This window comes from Thalassophryne amazonica, chromosome 16 (genome assembly GCF_902500255.1).
Source record: "Thalassophryne amazonica chromosome 16, fThaAma1.1, whole genome shotgun sequence".
Taxonomy (NCBI): domain Eukaryota; kingdom Metazoa; phylum Chordata; class Actinopteri; order Batrachoidiformes; family Batrachoididae; genus Thalassophryne; species Thalassophryne amazonica.
Window position 1 is genome coordinate 8,467,651 of NC_047118.1, and position 16,882 is coordinate 8,484,532.

Genomic DNA, 16,882 nt, shown 5'->3' on the forward strand with positions numbered 1-16,882 from the left:
GTTAGATGACATGAAATGTAATTCTGCTAACTTTAAATCAGCTAACAGCTAATTTATGAAGCTAACATTTCAGTTGCGCATTCCCTTTTGAGCTAACTTTGAATACCATTAGAGGATCAGTTAGCTGCCATGAAATGTAATTCTGATAACTTTAAATCAGCTAACAGCTAATTTATGAAGCTAACGTTGCAGTTGCACATTCCCTTTTGAGCTAACTTTGAACACCGTTAGAGGATCAGTTAGCTGCCATCAAATGTAGTTTTGCTAACAGCTAATTTATGAAGCTAAATTTCGGTTGCGCATTCCCTTTTGAGCTAACTTTGAACACCATTATTAGCTGCCATGAAACGTAGTTCGGCTAACTTTAACAAAAATTTATTTTAACAGTTAAAACATTTTAAAAACCTAAAATCATGTATTTGGCATGTGTTCAATCCATTTTACATATCCAGTAAGCGAAACTGACACGTCGGCGTTGCGCAAAGGCAGAAAGCTTCATCAAGGTATCATGGCCGCTCGGAGAAGTTTTGGGTTCCTATAATCCAAAACAAGTTAGTAAGCACATCTCTGTGGAACTGTATGCTCTAAAGGCCGACTGGAGTGGTTCAAAAAGGTAAATGTCAACAACATAATACACTAGCTGCTGTGAAACAACTTTTTCAAGAATTTTTGAGCAACAGAACGAATTAGATGATAATTTGATAATGATAATTTGCCAAAAGGCAGGAGTGGTGGCCAAATGCCTCTTTCACATAATTACCACAGATCTTCAACTAAAACACATTAAAAGGTGATGGTCTAGTGGTTAAGGCATTGGGCTTGAGACCAGAAGATCCTCGATTCAAATCCCAGCCTGACTGGAAAATCACTAAGGGCCCTTGGGCAAGGTCTTTAATCCCCTAGTCGCTCCTGGTGTGTAGTGAGTGCCTTGTATGGCAGCATCCTGACATCGGGTTGAATGTGAGGCATTATTTGTAAAGCATTTTGAGCGTCTGATGCAGATGGAAAAGTGCTATATTATACTGTATTTCTTGTCTTTTATACTTTATTTCTTGTCTTTCTGATGCCTGATTATGTTTTTCTCTCTGTTTAAGGTGCAGCTCCATCCAGAGATGGGTGTGGTACTTGTGCTGGCAACCCTCCTGTCTTGTGCACCAACAGCATTTCTTGTATATTCGTTTTGTGAATTGTTCTGTAATTTATGTTTGTAGCATGGCCCAACCAGAGGGTCACCCCTTTGAGTCTGGTCTGCTTGAGGTTTCTTCCTCAGAGGGAGTTTTCCTTACCACTGTTGCTCTGGGGGGTTAGTAAGGTTAGACCTTACTTGTGTGAAGCACCTTGAGGCAACTCTGTTGTGATTTGGTGATATATAAATGAAAATAAATTGAAAAAAACTATATAAGAGGTCTATTAGAAAAGTATCCGACCTTATTATTTTTTTCAAAAACCATATGGATTTGAATCACGTGTGATTACATCAGACATGCTTGAACCCTCGTGGGCATGCGAGAGTTTTTTCACGCCTGTCGGTTACGTCATTCACCTGTGGGCAGTCTTTGAGTGAGGAGTCGCCCACCCTCTCGTCGATTTTTTCATTGTTTAGGAATGGCTCAGAGACTGCTGCTTTGTTTGATCAAAATTTTTTCAAAACTGTAAGGCACAACTGAGTGGACACCATTCGATAAATTCAGCTGGTTTTCTGTAAAAATTTAACAGCTGATGAGAGATTTTGGTCTGGTAGTGTCGCCGTAAGGACGGCCCACGGCGCCTGATGGCGATCTGCGCTTCGAGGCGGCAGCGTCTCGCCGTTTCAAGTTGAAAACTTCCACATTTCAGGCTCTGTTGATCCAGTAAGTCGTCAGAGAACAGAGAACTTTCAGAAGAAGTCGGCATGAGGAGTTTATTTGGACATTCCATTGTTAACGGACATTTTGTAATGAAAGAACATGCGGGCAGAGTCGCATGTCGGGCCGGACCCGACCGTGGGGGGTCGCGACAAGAAAAACACCTCCGTTGGAAACCTTAACAGGCAAGTTGGAACATGCCCAAGCTGTTAAACAATTTCTCAGTTACTCACTTGTTGAAAGCCATCAAAAGCCGCCTGAATTTTACAAATAGTTTTCAACACGGAGGTGTTTTTCCTGTCGCGGCGCACACAGATTCGCCGAGTCATCACGGAAACGACTCGGCGAATTTGCGCGCACGTCTTTCATTAAAAAATGTCCTTAAACAGTGGAATGTCCGCATAAAGTCCTCATGCCGGCCTCTTCTGAATCTTCTCTGTTCTCTCACGACGTCCTGGGTGAATTAAGCCTTAAATTAGGATGTTTTCAGGTCGAAACAGGCCGACGACGGCGCCTGGAAGCGCTGCGCTACGTCCCGCTCTGTGGGAAGTCCTTACACCGACAGAAACACCCCATAATCTCTCATCAGCCGTTAAACTTTTCACCGAAAACCAGCTGAATTTCTTGAATAGTGTCCACTCGGCTATTCCTCACAGGTCCAGAAAACAGTTTGATAAAGCAACGCGCGCCGTCTCGAGCAGCGTGTGAAACAAAGGAATTCAGCCGAGAGGGCAGGACCACATCTCACTCAAGGCCTGCCCACAGGGAAATGACGTCACCGACACACGTGAAAAAACTCACGCATGCGCACGAGGGTTCAAGCATGATTGGGTAATCGCACGTCATTCAAATCCATATAGTTTTTTTTTTTATAAAACTGCCAGTTAGTTTTATAAGATACCTCGTAAATGCAGTCCATTTACCATTTACATTGTTTACATGATCTTCTAAATCACTTCCTCTAAATTGATGCAACAATTTCCCACTTCCCCCTCTACCTGTTAACGTCTGTTAACTTCTGCTAAGCCCCGCCTCCACCCCAGCATCCACCTGTGTGCTCTGATCGTTGGGAGAAAATGTGTGTGTCTAATTATCAAATCTCTCCGATCTCAAGCAAACAAAATAATGATCAGAGCCCATCCGCCAAACTCAAAACTGGATGCTGCTGTTGTCTCTACATAAGACAGCTCTCTGTAAACTACCAACTTGTGGACCTTATTCAGCCCCTGGGCCGCCAGTTTGTGAGCCTGGATGGCAGCTATGGGATTTCTATCTGTTTGGAAGATGAAGATAAATCAGCTGCTGTGGTAGTCGGTATCCGAGTCCGTCTTAATGATGGGCTCACTCACTGGCGGGTTTATTGCTGCGAGATATCGAGCATCAATTTCAGCAACCTGATCAGCCATTTGGCCTTTACCGCTGAGACGACAGCGGGATTAGGAAAACCTTTGTGGGTTCACGCTCTGATTGTGCATTCTTGAGTTTCTCTCCCCTCCTGTGCTATTCCAAGTGACTCTGACAAACACAGAGGCCAGTCATCTTAAACCCTGCACGGCCAGCGCTGACATCACACACACAAAGAAAGCACACGATTGTAGACGTCCGCGGGTAATTACAACGGTTTGCAGATATCACGGATGGGGTCATGTCCCCAGAAAAGACACAAAGACACAGACAGGACTCGGTCTGGCTGCTGACAAAAGGCTACAGAGCAGATCCTCAAATTGCACACAGTCATGAGAGGATTGGTAATGAGGAGCCATATGTGACCAACCTGAACCCTTACATCCTGCACACACCACACACACCAACACACACATAATCAGGAAGCCGGCAGAGATTGTTGGCATTCCACATTCACGACGCGGGAATGGGCCGTCACCGCGCTGCACTGACAAACGCTTTCAACAGCATATTAATCTGATGACCTTTCCCCTGTTACCTCTCAAGTTTTTCAGTCTTATTGTTTCCTCTTTCCCAGAAGATAAACTTAACAAAGTCGAGCCCGACCTGGGCTCCTCCCCAAGGTGATGCAGCAGTGAAAACAGATTAATTAGCTCAGGGTTTAGTGCTTTTTGCACTAAAGTGCTGATAATTAAAATGTGTGTGTATTGTTACATTTCTGTGTACTTGTGTGAATCTGAATGTACCAGAATCTTATTCCAGACATTTTTTTCCTTGTGTCTTTTATGATCAAAAGTAGGACAGAGACAAAGCTGATGATATTAGGTTGCAGTTGTCTTTGTAATTGGATGGACACATATTTCCCTGAGGAGCTCTTTAAGAGTGTCTTTGGCTCTGAACACCTGGAGGGCTTTGGTGATGTCACTCAGTCAGTTTTTTTAATTAGGTAATAGTACCTGTGCACATGCAGACAGTAAGGGGTACGGCAATCTGATATTTGATCTCAGTGTCTTTGATTTTGACCCAAACAATTGCCCTTTGGCTGACCTTTCCGAGGCAGTTCTAGAATCAGCCTCACAGTGTGCAACATTTGGTGCAAATTGCATTGAAAATCAAATTCATGGATTTTGATCGTTGGGTATCAACCTTCACTGACATGCCAAGTTTGGTACAAATCATCAAAAAGACATGAGTTGAGTCAACAAAAAGGCAGGCATGACCTTGGCCACAATGATTGACCTGTGGCAAATTTGACCTTGCTGGGCAATTCCAGAAGCAGGACAGCAGTGTGTCGCAGGGCCAAATATAGACAAACAAACACGTTCACACCCACATGCACAAATAATTCAAAGCTTCCAATTCACCTAACCTGCATGTCTTGGATGTAGGAGGAAGCGAGAACTCCCAGAGAGAACCCACGCAGACACAGTGAAACACGCAAACTCTATACAGAAAGGTCACAGGTGGGAATCAATCCCATGGCCTTCTTGCTGTGAGAGCAAGAAGGTCATGGGATTGACCTGTGCTGCCGTGATTTCTTAGCTTTTTTTTTTTTTTTTTTTTTACATTTAATAAATTTGCAAAAATCTAATAAAAAAATTTCACATTGTCATTACGGGGTATTGTGTGTAGAATTTGAGGGGAAAAAAAGAATTTCATCCATTTTGAAATAAGGCTGTAACGTCACAAAATGAGGAAAAAGCAAAGCGCTGTTAATACTTTCCAGATGCACTGTATATAGGTGGAAACTAAACAACAGCAACAACAACAAAACAACAACCAGACATGGGGTCAAATACTTTGCATTGTATTTAAATACAAGTACTTTAGATTTTCGAATTCCAAATACAAATACTTTGTACTTTTTCAAATACAAATACAAATACTTTCTATGAACTATAAACAACAAATCAACACAAAAACTGATAAACTGGTGACAATTTATTGTGAAAATAGCATGACCAAATACTATTGATAAGTAAAGGATTAAATGTTTTATCACAAATTCACTATTATAATATCACAGGCAATAATCAAAGAATCACAATATATATTCAACAGAGTGTCACAGAGATTCCCAAGTTTGAAAAGTATTTGAAAAAGTATTTGGAAAAGTATTTGGAAATTCTTGGGATGTGGCGATGTATTTGAAATACAAATACAAATACTTTGAATTCAAAATCAGAAAATACAAATACAAATACTCTGAAAAATGTATTTAAGTATTTTCAAATACAGATACTTTTGTATTTGGCCTCATGTCTGACAACAACTACACATAGGTCAGTTGCTAAGTATTCAAAGATAAGTTTATGGTCCACCTGAGTTGTTTTTTTTCTGTCTATTGTCAGTTCATCAGTGCAAACTGACAAACTGAACAGATGTCAGCAGGTAATTAGGTGACTGCAGCTGCATATTGGAGTTAAAATTCTTTGTCATCTTCATTTTTACAAACAGCTGGTCCACATTTTGGGGCAATGAAGCATCCTGCACACATTTTCTTATTCTTTTCTGTCATTTACAAGGTTGAGAATTTATCAGTCTGTGCAGTCTGATAGTTACTGTAACTTTTCATGTTGCAGCTCCACAGTTACAGTATTTTCATGGTTTTATTGTTGTTTCTTTTTTTGCTTGGGGTCGATAAATATCTTCGCTTGAGTCTGTTTGCTGCACGTAGTTGCTCATTTGCATGGTCACACATTAGGGAGTTGCCCTTTTAGTTGTTCACTGGACGCAGACTGGAGCAGCTGGAGGTTTAGCATTTTAATAAAGAGCACGTCACTGTCACTTGCTGTGGGGAAACGTGTTCAGTGCTGCCGCCAGGGAGCCGAGCCTTCAACACAAAACTTTAAGTCTGACCTGCTCTGAGATGGTTTGAAATTAAGAAAATTAATATCTTGAAATGTGTCAAGAAGAGTGCTCCATGAGGACCAAGAATGTTCTTTTTGAAGTTTTAATATTTATGGTAATTTTGTAACCTTTTTTTATCATGGAAACGACTCGGCGAATTTGAGCGCACGTCTTTCATTAAAAAATGTCCTTAAACAGTGGAATGTCCACATAAAGTCCTCATGCCGGCCTCTTCTGAATCTTCTCTGTTCTCTCACGACGTCCTGGGTGAATTAAGCCTTAAATTAGGATGTTTTCAGGTCGAAACAGGCCAACGATGGTGCCTGGAAGCGCTGCGCTACGTCCCGCTCTGTGGGAAGTCCTTACAGCGACAGAAACACCCCATAATCTCTCATCAGCCGTTAAACTTTTCACCGAAAACCAGCTTAATTTCTCGAATAGTGTCCACTCGGATATTCCTCACAGGTCCAGAAAATTTTTTGATAAAGCAACGCGCGCCGTCTCGAGCAACGTGTGAAACAAAGGAATTCTGCCGAGAGGGCAGGACCACATCTCACTCAAGGCCTGCCCACAGGGAAATGACGTCACCGACACGTGTGAAAAAACTCACGCATGTGCACGAGGGTTCAAGCATGATTGGTGTAATCGCACGTCATTCAAATCCATATAGTTAAAAAAAAATAAAAGGGTCGGTTTATTATCTAATAGACCTCGTAAAGCACCTTGGGGCAACTGTTTGTTGTGATTTGGCGCTATATACATAAAATTGATTTGATTTGATTATACGTGCCTCCTTTAGGCAGTATTATTAGGAAGCATTGCTAAAATTTTCATTGTTACGCAGATGCTACCCAGCTTTATCTATCCATGAAGCCAGAGGACACACACTAATTAGTTAAACTGCAGGAATGTCTTTCAGACATAAAGACATGGATGACCTCTAATTTCCTGCTGTCTAACCAGATCCTTACTCTGGATGGCATTACCCTGACCTCCAGTAATACTGTGAGAAATGTTGGAGATGTCCTTCAATGCACATATTAAGCAAATATGTAGGACTGCTTTTTTGCATTTGCGCAATATCTCTAAAATTAGAAAGGTCTTGTCTCAGAGTGATGCTGAAAAGCTAATTCATGCATTTATTTCTTCTAGGCTGGACTATTGTAATTCATTATTATCAGGTTGTCCTAAAAGTTCCCTGAAAAGCCTTCAGTTAATTCAAAATGCTGCAGCTAGAGTACTAACGGGGACTAGAAGGAGAGAGCATATCTCACCCATGATTTGGAATGACACACACCTGTCTACATATAAGGTCCCACAGTTGACAGTGCACAAACCAAACACGAAGTCAAAGGAATTGTCTGTAGACCTCCAAGGCAGGATTGTCTCAAGGCACAAATCTGGGGAAGAGTACAGAAACATCTCTGCTGCTTTGAAGGTCCCAATGAGCACAGTGGCCTCCATCATCCATACATGTGTAACCGCAGGACCTTTGTGGCTGGGACGGCTGTGGGATCGAACCCACGTGGCTTGCACTAAAGACCATTCCTCTACCAGGTCAGGCAAAGGGGAAATCCCCCGTTAGCCAAGCTAGCGGGAACGTCTTTTCAATCAGGACCCGGGACCTTCATCCCGCTACATATGGAAGAAGTTAAGATCCACCAGGACTCCACCAGCATCATGCTATGGGGATGTTTTTTAGCAGCAGGAACTGGAAGACTAGTCAAGATTGAGGGAAAGATGAATGCAGCAATGTCCAGAGACATCCTGGATGAAAACCTGCTCCAGAGCGCTCTGGACCTCAGACTGGAGTGACGGTTCATCTTTCATCAGGACAGTGACCCTAAGCACACAGCCAAGATATCAAAGGAGTAGCTTCAGGACAACTCTGTGAATGTCCTTGAGTGGCCCAGCCAGAGCCCAGACCTGAATCTGGTTGAACATCTCTGGAGAGATCTGAAAATGGCTCTGCACCAACACTGCCCATCCAACCTGATGGAGCTTGAGAAGTGCTGCAAAAAGGAATAGACAAAACTGCCGAAAGATAGGTGCACCAAGTTTGTACCATCATTTTCAAGAAGACGTGAGGCCATAATTGTTGCCAACTTTAAGTCAATGGTGATAAATGCAGCAGAATCATCAAATAACTCTCAAGCAGACAAGAAATACAGTTTGAGAGTTTGCAATGTTAGCATATAATTCATTCATTTTCTATACCCACTTACTCCTATCAAGGGATCCTATCCCATCAGATATAGGGCGAGATGCGGGGTACACCCTGGACAGGACCACAGTCTGTCACAGGGCCACAAATAGGCAGACAAACATATTCACACTCACAAGTACATCAGTGGTCAATTTAAAGTTTCCAATTCACGTAACCTGCATATCTTTGGAAGTGGTAGGAAGTTGGAGCATCTGGAGGAAGCCCCTGTGATGAACAAGGGGAGAACATGCAAACTCCACAAAGAAAGGACCAGTTAGGTAGCTTTCCTTGGACCTTCTTACTGTGAGGCAACAGTGCTAACCACTAAGCCATGTGCTGCCCATGTTAGAACATGGTAGGCAAAAAAAAAAAGTCTCTAAAATGCTAACAGCCACAGAAAAGCTTGCTGCAGTAATAAAATCAGTCAGTATGTGGTTGAAATAATCTGGCACTCACATCTGTCAGGACTGGACGTGGGCAGGACACAAATGCAGGCTCGACAAAAGGAAATATACTTAAAGGGTGGTTTATTCAGGCTAGGGATCGTTAACAGCAAGGCAGTCCACGGAGCAAAAGTACTTGACAAGGATTAAGCAAAAGACGTGGTCCAAAGAACAAGCAAGGTCAAAAGACGAGCAAACAGGTATGTCAGAGCAGAGGCAAAAAACAGGATCCAGAACACAAATCAGAGTTCAAAAACAAAGCTTGGCAAAACAGGAACGAAACAAGAGGCTGGTACGTGAGGGAGTCAACAAACGAGCGGGGAAGAAGTGAACAGAAGCAGGTTAAATAGGGACAGGTGTTAATCAGGAAATGAGGTGCACGTGGAGGAGGAAAGGCCTGGAAAGGGGGGCGTGGTCAGGTGACAGCTAAGAGGCCAATGATGCAGAAGGGCAGTGACAAATGGGCAAGAGAATGACAGATGAAGGGGCGTGGCTGACTGAGAGGACAAAGTGCAGGTGCGGAACAGAGTGCAGTGATCCGGAAAAGACTGTGGAAACAATGAGAGACTGACAAGCAGGAGCAAGAGAAAGGTGATTAGATACAAACATGACAATAAGAGATAGTACAAAGAAAACCATGAACACCACCCTAACTTGATCAAAACTGAAAAGCATACAAGAACGTGATAAGTGAATCATGGGAAATAATACAATAAACCTACTTAGAACAGACAGAAGAACTACAAGAAAACAAAACTGAAAACCAAAACCAGAAATACCCAAATACTTAACAGAAGAGAGAACAGTAACATAAGCAAACAAACACTAAATGCTGAAACATAAAAACAGACTGTGGGTAAACTAGAATGGAACTAAAACATAGCTGTAAAGTAACAAAGAAAGAAAGTGACAAAGCAATATGAGAACATTGAATAAATGTGAAGAAAGAGGCAATAACAAAACAAGACTAAAACATAACTGAGGTGAAAAGTAACAAAGGAAGAAAGTGACAAAGCAAAAATCAGAACATGGAAAAAAAAACCCCACATGAAGAAAAAGGTAATTAACAAAACGAGGCTGATGCCAAAGGAACAGAACTAAAGGAAGAAGGGACATATGGGCTGAAGCCTGGAAACGGCCGGGACATGACAACATCTTAAGGATGACTTAAATCTGTAAGGCAGATTGACAGAAAATTCATTCATATTATTTCTGCATTTAATCTTGTACAGAGACAATATATTTGTCTGGAGCAACAGCACCATCGATCTGCATCTTTCTGATAAGACAAAGAGTGCAGACCTCATCATTTCAAAAGGATCATATTGCACAATACTAAGCAATCTGCTAATGAACGAAAACCAACCAGTGTGCTTCCGTCAGAGCAAAACAGTTCACTGCTGATTTTTATAAACCGAGGGGGCGCTGTGGTTTGCTTGAGTGTGTTTAAATATGCTTATGCATAGTGTGCTCTGGTTTGTTTGTCCCGTGAACCATGTGTATATTTGTGCACTTGTGTATGCGCCTCTGCTCGCATGTGTGTGTTTATTTATGCACCGTGGCAATGCACACATTTCTTTTTGGGAGCAGATGAATAAGAACAAACAGTGAGTGAAGGAAGGCCAGCCTGGAGGCTTTTGTGAAACAAAAGTAATAACCAAAGCTTTATGGCCCGTTTCTGTCCGCCTTCACACTTTAGTTGTTTTTTTTTTGGGTGAACATGAGTCTTGCTGATGGCTGACTTGTGTCAACACATAAATCACTGCCTCCCCCATGGAGTGAATTTACACCACGCAAAGTCAATGAATATAAAAAAAAATGCACCTGCAACAAAGATGTTAAAAGCTGCAGCAAAACTACAAAAATCAGATTTGTAATGATTTTGGTCACTAAAACAGGAAAGAAGAGGGTTGTGCAGTGCTATAATTAAGACTCAAAACATTTATTCCACAGATTTTAATTTTTACAAATGAAAGACAGTCCTTGAGGCCAGTGTCGCAGACTGAACGGTCCCCCTAAAAATCGGTTCCCCCTGATGATGCAGTTCACAAATTATCACCTCGTTTCTGCTTCAAACTGCCTCCAGTCATCATCCATCTCTGTGACAGATATCTGAAGCTTTTGTACAACAATCATTTCCACATACATTCAGCATTATTTCATCATAAAAAGCGGCAGAAGTGATCAGAGCGCCGCGGCTAAACGAGCTGCTAGCTGATGCGTTCACTGTGCGTCGGACATTTCAAAGCGTCAAGGAATTTCACCTCTTTTCTGCTTAAAACAGACGCGTTTCTGCTTAAAACTGACTTTAGAATGGTTTAAGAGGTTTAACCTTTATCATCTGATGGTTAATAATCCCATTAATCGATTTGATTGCTTTGGGTGAAGAGACTCAGTAAAAATCACCTCTGACCCCTCACACCTTGCATATCACTTGTTCACACCGTTGCCTTCTGGAAGACGCTACAGGTCCCTGCCAATGAAATCAGCCAGATTCAAAAACAGCTTTTTTTTCCAACAGCTGTACGGACACTAAACCAAGTCATTAACTGATGTTTTTATGTGTATTTGTCTATTTATTGTTTGTTTGTTGTGTGTTGACACAGAGATGTGAGCGTTTCATGCTGTACTGGAAACAAATTCCACCAACTTGCTGTGTGGTCATTAATAAATGAATCTTAATCTTAATCTTGCTTGCCATCCAGGACTCAAGATGATTTAGCTAATTCTCTTACTTTTGTTCATATTTTACCCCTTTCAAACTCACAGTAATAATGATACTCTATCAGAGCAGGCAGGGGCTACATTACAGTCTCATTTATTACAAATACAGGAATATTTACCTAGAAACAAATATTGTCAATCCCTCTGTCGCAAGTAACATGGGTGCGTGGTCGATTCCCGGACCGAATAGTGGACCTGGAGATCAGAGGTGGGCAGATCGATCCTAATATCGATAATATTGAAACCAATGCTGGTATTGATATTGAACGATCGTTGTGTAAAAAGGTCGATACTCAAGCTTTTTTTCGCTCCCACACGCACTGACTGCTGCGAACGCAGATTCATCAAAGTCTACTCTCTGTCTGTAAGAGCAGCGCTGCGCTGTGTCACACAACACAAAGCAGCGCACCCTCCCCCCTCTGGTCTTTTGTTGTTGCGCCTTCACGTGGCTCAGCGACGCCAGCCAACAGCTATGCAGGTAGGCTCAACTTGGCCTGCCCATTCAGGGCTTTCCTTGAGTTGGCCCTCGACCTCAGGAAATTTTGTTTTAAGTTGTGTTGAGTGATATTTTTTTAAACAAAAATGTTGATTGTGATAATAAAGTATTTTGTTGTCATGTATAATGTTTGGCGAAATTCTATCCTAGGTCTTTTGGATCCTTTGGATCTATGAAGCTTAAATATGAAAAAGTATCAGTATCCGTATTGATATCGGTGATACTTGGGCCTGTATTTACTTAGTATCGGATCAATACCAAAATTCCCAGTATCGCCCACCTTCTGGAGATGACTGAACAGGCCCAGCATTGATGTACACTGTTTCTAATAGACGCTAGATGTGGTTGCTTTGTGCCATGTCAAAGCTAAGGACTTTCAGATTCACATTTCTTCTTCTCTGACGCTTTGCTGATCGCTGAAAGACTTGTGGATGTGCAGAGCAGCGCAGAAAATGTACATCCTGGGTAGATCCAGAGACGCCCATGTGTGGGTTTGTTTAAAGTGAGACTGTCGTTTCATGCCAACAAACACAATGTGCTTGATAGATCCCAAACCTGGTCTGATGACTGGGAAATCATATGATTAGGTCTGAGGACCTACTGTGGCCTTTATTTGCCTTCACAGCCATTGAGTTACAAGCCATTACCTGCTCGGCCTGATCCACTGTTGAGGACTTCTTGTTTCACCAGAGCCCCATTACTCATTTTCAGGGTTTCTGTTGGGCTTTCATGGGGCACACAAGGTCCCCATCGTATTTCACCCCGACAGGTAATCCGTGACATGATCTCTTACTCAGGTGCCACGACAATAAATGTTTGTGCAAATTAAGGTAATTTATGTATTGAGAAGCTTATGTTAGCCACTGCTCCTCCTCTAGCTGCCACCTTATCATGGTGGGGGAGTTTGTGTACCCGGATGATCCTAGGAGCTATGTTGATGGGGGCTTTGTGCCCCTTGTAGGGTCTCCCAAGGCAAACAGGTCCTAGGTGACGGGTCAGACTAAGGGCAGTTCAGAACCTCCATGACCTGTAAAAAATCAAGGACCGAGACGTCGCCCGGTATGGCAGAGCCGGGGCCCCACCCTGGAGCCAGGCCTGGGGTTGGGGCTCGCGCGCGAGCACCTGGTGGTCGGGCCTTAGCCCATGGGGCCCGGACGGGCTCAGCCCAAAAGAGCAATGTGGGCCCACCCTCCTGTGGGTTCAGCACCTGCAGAGGGGGCCATGGGGGTCGGGTGCAGAGAGGATTGGGTGGCGGTCGAGGGCGGGTGCCCGGCGGCCCAGTCCATGCTCACAGCCCCTGGCTGTTGGGACGTGGAATGTCACCTCGCTGGGGGGGAAGGAGCCTGAGCTTGTGCATGCACAGCTTGGGCTCTGGAACCCAACTCCTGGAGAGGGGCTGGATGCTTCATTTTTCTGGTGTTGCCCACAGGGAGAGGCGGAGAGCTGGGGTCACATTGCTTATTGCTCCCCAGTGCTCCCCAGCTCAGTTGCCTTGTGTTGGAGTTCACTCCAGTGAATGAGAAGGTCGCGTCCCTATGCCTTCGGGTCGGGGACAGGTCTCTCACCGTTGTCTCGGCCTATGGGCCAAGCGGCAGTGCAGAGTACCCGACCTTCTTGGAGTCCCTGGGAGGGCTACTAGATAGCGCTCCGACTGGGGACTCCATTGTTCTCCTGGGGGATTTCAATGCCCACGTGGGCGGCGACAGTGAGACCTGGAGGGGGATGATTGGGAAGCATGGCCTCCCCAATCTGAACCTGAGTGGTGTTCAGTTGTTGGACTTCTGTGCTAGTCACAGTTTGTCCATCACAAACACCATATTCGAGCACAAGGGTGTCCATAAGTGCACGTGGCACCAGGACACCCTGAGCCGGAGGTCGATGATCGACTTTGTAGTCGTATCATCTGACCTTCGGACACGTGTCTCGGACACTCGAGTAAAGAGAGGGGCAGAGCTGTCGACCGATCACCACCAGGTGGTGAGTTGGATCCGCTGGGAGAGGAGGAAGCCGGTCAGACCTGGCAGGCCCAAACGTATTGTGAGGGTCTGCTGGGAACGACAGGCAGAACCCTCTGTCAGCGAGGTCTTCAACTCCCACCTCCGGGAGAGCTTCTCCCAGATCCCGGGGGAGGTTGGAGACATGGAGTCCGAGTGGACCATGTTCTCTACCTCCATTGTTGATGTGGCCACTCGTAGCTGTGGTCACAAGGTCTCTGGTGCCTGTTGCGGTGGCAATCCCCGTGGATGCCGGAAGTAAGGGATGCCGTCAAGCTGAAGAAGGAGTCCTACTTATCTTTGTTGGTAGGTGGGACCCCAGAGGCAGCTGACAGGTACAGGCAGGCCAAGCGTGCCGCAGCCCGTGCGGTCACAGAGGCAAAAACTCGGGTCTGGGAGGAGTTCGGGGAGGCCATGGAGGAGGACTATCAGTCGGCCTTGAAGAGATTCTGGCAAACCATCCGACGCCTCAGGAGGGAGAAGCAGCTCTCCACCAGCACTGTTTACGGTGCGGGTGGGGAGCTGTTGACCCTGACTGGAGATGTTGTCGGGCAGTGGAAGGAATACTTCGAGGATCTCCTCAATCCCATCGTCACGTCTTCTGAAGAGGAAGCAGAGACTGGGGACTCAGAGGCGGACTCATCCATTACCCAGGCCGAAGTCACCGAGGTGATTAGAAAGCTCCTCGGTGGCAAGGCTCCTGGGGTGGATGAAATCCATCCTGAGTACCTTAAGTCTCTGGATGTTGTGGGACTGACTTGGCTGACACGCCTCTGCAACATCGCGTGGCGATCGGGGACAGTGCCTCTGGATTGGCAGACCGGGGTGGTGGTCGCTCTGTTTAAGAAGGGGGACCGGAGGGTGTGTTCCAACTATAGGGCGATCACACTCCTCAGCCTCCCCGGTAAGGTCTATTCCAGAGTACTGGAGAGGAGAATTCGACTGATGGTCGAACCTCGGATTCAGGAAGAGCAGTGTGGCTTTCGTCCTGGTCGCGGCACACTGGACCAGCTCTACGTGCTCCATCGGGTGCTCGAGGGTTCATGGGAGTTCGCCCAACCAGTCCACGTGTTTTGTGGATCTGGAGAAGGCGTTCGACCGTGTCCCTCGGTGCACCCTGTGGGGGGTGTTCCGGGGGTACGGGGTCCTTTGCTAAGGGCTATCTGGTCCCTGTACGACCGCAGCAGGAGCTTGGTTCACATTGCCGGTAGTAAGTCAAACCTGTTTCCAGTGCATGTTGGCCTCCGCCAGGGCTGCCCTTTGTCACTGATTCTGTTCATTATTTTTATGGACAGAATTTCTAGGCACAGGCAGGGTGTAGAGGGGGTCTGGTTTGGGAACCACAGAATCTTGTCTCTGCTGTTTGCGGACGATGTGGTTCTGTTGGCTTCGTCAAATCAGGACCTTCAGCGTGCACTGGGGCGGTTTGCAGCCGAGTGTGAAGCGTCCGGGATGAAAATCCGCACCTCCAAATCCGAGGCCATGGTTCTTGACCAGAAAAAGGTGCTTTGCCCTCTTCAGGTCGGTGGAGTGTCCTTGCCTCAAGTGGAGGAGTTTAAGTATCTCAGGGTCTTGTTCACGAGTGAGCGACCGATAGACGGATTGGTGCAGCATCTGCAGTGATGCGGTCGCTGTATCGGACCGTCGTGGTGAAGAGAGAGCTGAGTAGGGGGGCAAAGCTCTCAATTTACCGATCGATCTACTTTCCGATCCTCACTTATGGTCATGAGATTTGGCTCATTACTGGAAGAACGAGATCGCGAGTACAAGCAGCCGAGATGAGTTTCCTCCACAGGGTGGCTGGGCGCTCCCTTAGAGATAGGGTGAGAAGTTTGGTCATTCGGGAGGAGCTCGGAGTCGAGCCGCTGCTCCTCCACATCGAAAGGAGTCAGTTGAGGTGGCTCAAGCATCTTTTCCGGATGCCCCCTGGACGCCTCGCTGGAGAGGTGTTCCGGGCACGTCCCATTGGGAGGAGGCCCTGGGGGAAGACCCAGGACACACTGGAGGGACTATATCTCTCGGCTGGCTTGGGAACGCCTTGGGGTTTCCCCGGAGGAGCCGGGGGAGGTGTGTGTGGCTCGGGAGGTCTGGGCGGCTTTGCTTGAGCTGCTGCCCCCACGACCCGACTCCGGATAAAGCGGAAGAAAATGGATGGATGGATGGATGTTAGCCACTGCACAGTGTCACATTTTTTTCTTGATACGTCACAAAATGACTCTTATTTTCATGCCGCAGTCAACTTTTGTTGACTTGTACTTTTTAACCCTAACCATAACCATAGCACCCCCAACATGTCACCCCATATGTCGTGGTACCATCTTGAAATATTCCTGACACTATTACGAAAATGTACTCAGTTTCATGAGGGTATCACAAACTACTATATTAAATGCCTTTTTGTGACATCATCACATTTTTGCCGTGTGATTGGGTTGGTTAGCCACCATGGCGAAACCATGTTGACATTGGCATAACGTTTGTTAACCAAAACTGAAATGTCTGTTGGGTTTTGGGTTCATTCTGTGATGCTCTGAGGAACTCATTCACACAATCCAAGTCATCTCGACATTTATGACTGATGTGGTTTTTAGCAGCTACACGTTAAAACTTGTTGGTGGTTTGAACTTCATGTCTGGCAGTAACCAGCCAAGCCGCAGTTCATGTTTTGCAAGATTTTCTGTGACACATCTCTGTGTTCTCTAGTTTGCTAATGAAGGAGAAGGTCAATGCTGTGAATAGAAACCTAATGCTGCTGCTGTTCTGACATCATCATTAACGGCAGACATGTCACCGGATCTGTTGTTAAAAGGTTCCATTCATGGCAAAGGCTATGAAAACAACTGTTATCTATCTATCTATCTATCTATCTATCTATCTATCTATCTATCTATCTATCTATCTATCTATCTATCTATCTATCT